Source organism: Nicotiana tomentosiformis, chromosome 1, assembly GCF_000390325.3.
Source record: "Nicotiana tomentosiformis chromosome 1, ASM39032v3, whole genome shotgun sequence".
Taxonomy (NCBI): Eukaryota; Viridiplantae; Streptophyta; class Magnoliopsida; order Solanales; family Solanaceae; genus Nicotiana; species Nicotiana tomentosiformis.
In genome coordinates this window covers 45867543-45873949 of record NC_090812.1, presented here as the reverse complement: position 1 = coordinate 45873949, position 6407 = coordinate 45867543, and positions in this window count along the sequence as shown.

Below are 6407 nucleotides of genomic sequence, written 5' to 3'. Positions count from 1 at the left end.
TGATATCGTATCGACGAACGGTTAAATGAGTTAGAAACTAGACTCAAAGACCTTCAATTTGGTATATAATATGTCCTAAAAAGACATCATAAAGATCATGAAATGTATTGCTCAAAAAGCTTCATTACAAGGCAAATCTTTAGTTGGTTTTTCCGCAACTTAAATCCGATTTTTCCCAAACTTTATATTTCATATCCAAACATCATATATAGTCATGTCATGATTTTAAATTTATTTAAATCATGATTAACAAATCCCATATTCATCTTAACTTACTTAAGACTTCGGTAAACCTTTCTTATGTCCTTTTTGAGCTTACATTAGATAATCCTATAATGACAGTAACGTCTGAAGAACGGGGTGTAACAACATGTCCCCTTAGAAATATTTGTCCCCGAATGATAACTCTTAAAGGCTTGCGAAAATAGGACATAACATTATTAAATCACTTTATATACTTTCAAAGAGGATCTCATTTTCAAGCTTACATTAATTGACTTACGACGTACTTTCACGCATAAAAATATGGGGTGTAACACAAAGCATGTCGAGCTCGACTGTCACTTTGTCCGTCAATAATATCTTTCTGGCTTAATATCACTTTCGTTCGTTCCCTCTCCTCACACAGAAAATTTTGGGCAAGTTGGGTCTGCATACTGCCCCTCTCAACTTGAGAGGGGGCGGTATTGGAAATAATAATGGGCTTATTTTTGGAAATCGCTCTAAAGGTTCTGATGACAAACCTAGGCCCAAATGTATAATGGATCAAATTCATACAAAGTTGAATCTAGGCCCAAATATGTTTGATCCAAGTGAAAGAAACGTGGCACCACATGTGGACATTGATAAGCATACGATCAAAGGGACAATATTTGGGAATAATGTTGCCTAAATTTCCATCTGGATAGTTCTATTTTTTGTATACTTGTATAGTCCATTATTTTGTATTTTTCTCCAGCTACAATTGTAAAGTTAGTTATGGAAGAAGCCAATAGGAAATACACATAAGATAGTGAGGCAGTACTACTTGTATAAATACCGGTGTACAATGATCAATGAATATACAGAAACAAAGATTTTCCCTGAAGCTTTCAAATTTACTGCATTCTTTCAATCTACACATTTTCCATCTCCGAATTGGCACTCAACCATTTTGCAAGAAACTTTGCTTCATTGGGTGTTCTTTTATAATCTACACATTAGTGAAGAATTAACACAAATAGCCGGTCATCTAATCTCTTAAACGAAAAAAAGCTCGTGAATATATCTATTAATTCCTATTTAATAGACGTAAAATTATGTATAATTAATGTAATCTATGTATACCGGCTAGAAAAAGTAAATATTAAATATAGCCAACTATTTGTTTATTATTTTTATCTTTACGTATTAACTCCATATTTAAATTTCAGGCATTGATGATTAATTGCCAAAGATATTATAAAGGAATTTTTTCGTTCCTATACACTATTTGAAAGCTTATTATGAAAGATGTCCAAGTTTTTGTATTTACCCTGCCTAAACACGTTTTAGCTACAAAATATATACAATCCACCTTAAAAAGCTCTCAATCCATTATTAGTGCCTTCAATCAAGGGATTTAGTTATACCCTTTTCCTTTTTTCTCTCCTCTCTCCCCTCTTCTCTCCAGATCTTTGTTTGCTAATTGTTTCAGTTTTTTTTTTAATCCTTAAAAATTGTATTATAAAGTCTCTAACATAAAATATGAGAATAGATGGATCTTCAGGTGATATTAAATTTTGAGCTTTGAATGTCATCTTTCCTTTGATCTCACGGAGCCTATTTTATTGGATATTTAAAGTATGAAATTTTACTGGTTACTACTTAATTGACACTATTTCTTGTGTATTTGCATGTTTTTCTTTTCCTTGAATTTTTTTTAATTTCCATTATCTTTGTGATTCAACAAACTGTGTGTTCTCTATATAAGTACATATACATAGAGTAGACATTATATTGAATCATAAAGATAATGAAAATTGAGTAAACACACATATATTTCAGGGGAAACACACACACACAAAGACCTATATAGTTAGTCATTCATGAAACAGAGACATACAGACACAAGAGTAGAAACGGACCATTAACGGCAAGCATTTCTGATATTCGTGTAGTTGAGAGAAGTGTAGGGTCGTTTTTCTTCATTTTCTACAAAGCGACCCTACAATTCTACTCAACCACATGAATGTTGAAAACGACGATGAAAGCTAGTAAATGAGTAGGCGTCTTTGCTTTTCCGTTTCTGCTGCTATTGTCTTCACCTAACATTGTTTGCAAAGAAGGAAGAATAGTGTATTTAGTTTTAATAAGGATGAAGGATCTGGAAGGGAAATAGCAGAAGAGAAATATAAATATATAGAGGAAAATTCCAACCAAGGGGAGATAGAAAGGGTAATGCATTAATTGGTAGAAGAACTATGTATTTTTTCAGGCTAAAAGGCAAAAATAATTGAGAGAGTTTGATCATTTTCAATGACATGATTAAATACATTCAGCCTCGCCTATTCCCAAAGCTTGAAAAAAAAATCATTGTTGTAGAAGCATCAGCAAAGAGGATTCCTATACCATAAGAAGTAAGAGAGAATGAGAGAATTAAGTTGGGAATTACTTATTTACAACTTATCTACAACTTTCATATATTATTTCTACCCAATTAAATATAACTACAATTTCATACAACATAAATACAATTTTTATACAAATTTTATACAATATGTCTTTTGTATATTTTGTATCTGATTTATACATAGTAAAACAAAATTCATACAACTAATTATATATTATACAACTTATTTATAACTTATCTACAACTTTCATACATTATTTCTACCCAGTTATATACAACTACAATATCATACAACTTAAATATAAATTTTATACAATATATTTTTGTATATATTTTGTATCTGATTTGTATATATTTTTATCTGTGGTGTGTGCTTCTTCTTCTCTAAAATTTCAATCAAAACTTACTCTCTTAGTACAATTTTGATACATATCAATAACTTTATGTAAAATGATTGTATTGATAACTTAAATACAAATTGTATACAACGATTCATACATTATACAACTATTGTTTGACTTTAATACAATATTCAAATAAAAAAAATATATAACTACATGTCACGACCCGAAATCTCACCTGTCGTGATGGTGCCTATCTCAATACAAGGCAAGCCGACAACATCAATAACCCACAATTTTTTTTAAATATGAAAAAATATAATAATTGAGTTTAAGAGAAAATCTCACAAATACTAGATATAAATACACTCCCAAAACCCGGTGTCACTGAGTACATGAGCATCTATACATTATAAGTCTGGAAAATACGATCTATAATAGTCTGAGACCAAATACAGTAAACAAGGAGATAGGAAAGGAGAGACAAGGTCTGTGAAATACGGCAGCTACCTCTAAATCTCCGAAAAATCAACTGTGCAAAAGAATCAACACTTGTTGTGTCCGGGATCACCTGGATCTGCACACGAAGTGCAGGGTGTAGTATGAGTACAACCAACTCAGTAAGTAACAATAATAAATTAGGACTGAAAGTAGTGACGAGTTTAGCTAAGTCCAAATATAATAATTTTTAACACAAAAAGGGTAGGCATGATCTCAAGTTCAACATTTGAAATTCCACAGTAATTCTATATCAACTTCGACTGAAACAGAAGATAGTATCTTTCAGAAATTTCCAAAACAGTGATATATGCCAGCTAAAATGCACCAATAATAAAATCAATGCATCCTCTCAGAGTAATAGTCACTCAGTCCTGCCATTCACTCCAACCTCATAGTCACTATTTCCTCACAATCACTCATTCCTCACCGTCACTCATTTCTCTCAATCACTCAACACTCGGTACTCGGCACTCGGCACTCGCACTCAGTAGGTACCTGCACTCACTGGGGGTATGTACATACTCCAGAGGGGCTCCTTCAGTCCAAGCGCTATAACAAGCCAATCATGGCATAAATCAATAAAATATGTTGCGGCGTGCAGTCCGATCCCATAAATATCCTCACAATTAGGCCCTAGGGCTCACTCAGTCATCAACCTCTCCAATCTCTCGGGCTCTCAGAAAGCATGATAAGCAGCCCAACAACAGTGATATGATGCATCAATAATGAACAAGAGAGACTTAGATGTAATATGCAAGTAAAATCGCGAATGAGTATAAAATAGTAATTTAATAGATAATTCAACATGTACACGACCTCTGTGGGTCCCAATAGTGTCAACACATGGTTTAAACATGATTTATAGTTCAATTTCCCTAATACGTGGAAAAATATACGGGTAACAACAACTTATTCAACTACACAGATCCATGGAATTGACCAAGTCAAAATTTCTACGGTGCATGCCCACACGCCCGTCACCTAGTATGTGCGTCACCTCAAAACTAATCACATAACACATAATCCGGGGTTTCATACCCTCAGGACCAAATTTAGAATTGTTACTTACCTCAAACCGTGTAATTCTTCATTTTGCTATGATTGCCACGAGAATTGGTCTCTGAAAGCCTCGAATCTAGCCACAATTAATTTGATTCAGTCAATACCAATTATTATAATTAATTCCATAAGGAAATACTAATTTTTTCAATAAAATCTGAAATTTAACTCAAACATTGCCCGTGGGCCTCATGTCTCAGAACTCGACAAAAGTTACAAAATATGAGCGCTCATCCAACCACGAGTCCAACCATATAAATTTCACACAATTCCGGCATCAACTCGACCCTCAAATCTTCAATTAAAATCTTGGAAGATTTCTACCATTTTCAACACAATCTTTACCCATTTGAACTCAACAATCTTTTCACAAACCTTATTGGTATGTGTATATATAAATAATACTCTCACACCCAAGAATCATACTCCCAATGACCAATCTTTACCCAAACTCGAAATTGAAGACTAGTGTTAGAAATTCTTACCTCTTTGAAGCCCTAGCAAGATCCTTGTGAAATCTTCAAACCTTGAACAAGAATTGATGGACAGATGACTAGGTCTTTACTTTCTCTCTCTAAGATGCTCTCACCTCTCTCTAAAATATCAGATGAAACCCTTCAAAATGACCCCCAATAGTGTTTTATAAGAATGGGGTCAGGTTTATAAAATAAAAAAAATAAAGCTCTGAAACACACTTTGCGGTTGCATATGCGACGGCATAATGCTCTTGTGGCCCGCATAATAGGTCACAAAAATGGCCTCCGGAACTGGGCAACGCTGCCTTAGTCTGCGGTCGTTATGCGATCCGCATACCTATTCTGCGATCGCATAATGCATCACAGAACTGATCTGCGGTCGCATAATGCGCTGCAGACTTTCGTCCATACTTGCCCCATTCCTGATTCACTCTGCGGCCATTATGCGGTCCGCAAAGTGATTTTGCGACCGTAGAGTGGGACGCAGAAATGACCTTTTTCGGTAAAAAGTTTTCCTTTACTCATCGACGCATTGTTCAACCCAAAAAGTCCCAGCCACGGCGAGCAAGTGTGGACTAATTAATCTTCCTCGACACCATAAAACCTTAATTTTTATAGCAAAAGTTCTCCGGGGGTCGTTACACATAAGTCAACATTCGGTCACCCTTTTTAACTTAAGTTCTAAACCTTGGAACTAAGTGTTTCAAACCTCACCGGACCCGGACCAATTACCTCGGCAAGTCAAATAACAACTGAAAAGCACAATTTGAGCAGTAAATAGGGAGACGAGGTTGTAATACTCAAAACGACCGGTCGGGTCGTTACACTATAAAGAGAATACAATTTATATACAATTATACTACAACTTTAGATAAGACTGGGTTGCTATAGTGGTGAGCACCCTCCACTTCTAACCAAGAGGTTGTGAGTTCGAGTCACCCCAAGAGCAAGGTGGGGAATTCTTGGAGGGAGAGAGCCGAGGGTCTATCGGAAATAGCCTCTCTACTCCAGGATAGGGGTAAGGTCTGCGTACACACTACCCTCCCCAGACCCCACTAGTGGGATTATACTGGGTTGTTGTTATTGTTGTTGTTGTATACTACAACTTTACTACAACTTCGTTAGTATATTGTATGCCATGTCGTCTTCTTCTTCTTCTTCTTTTTCTTTTTCTTCTTCTTCTTCTTCATCGAGTTTCAATCTGAAATTCAGCCAAAATCAAGTCTAATCTTCACCAAACACCCTCAAAATTGAGATATAAACTCCAAACAATGTTTTCAATAGTTTGCAACAACACCCAATCAAAACAAATAATGATTATTGAAAACCCAAATTCGAATTCAAAGCTTCAAAATTTTTTAATAGCTGTCAATGGTGGAGAATCAAACACCTTCAAAATTTATTGATTGACAATTTCAATTTGAACACCAATTGTGCAAC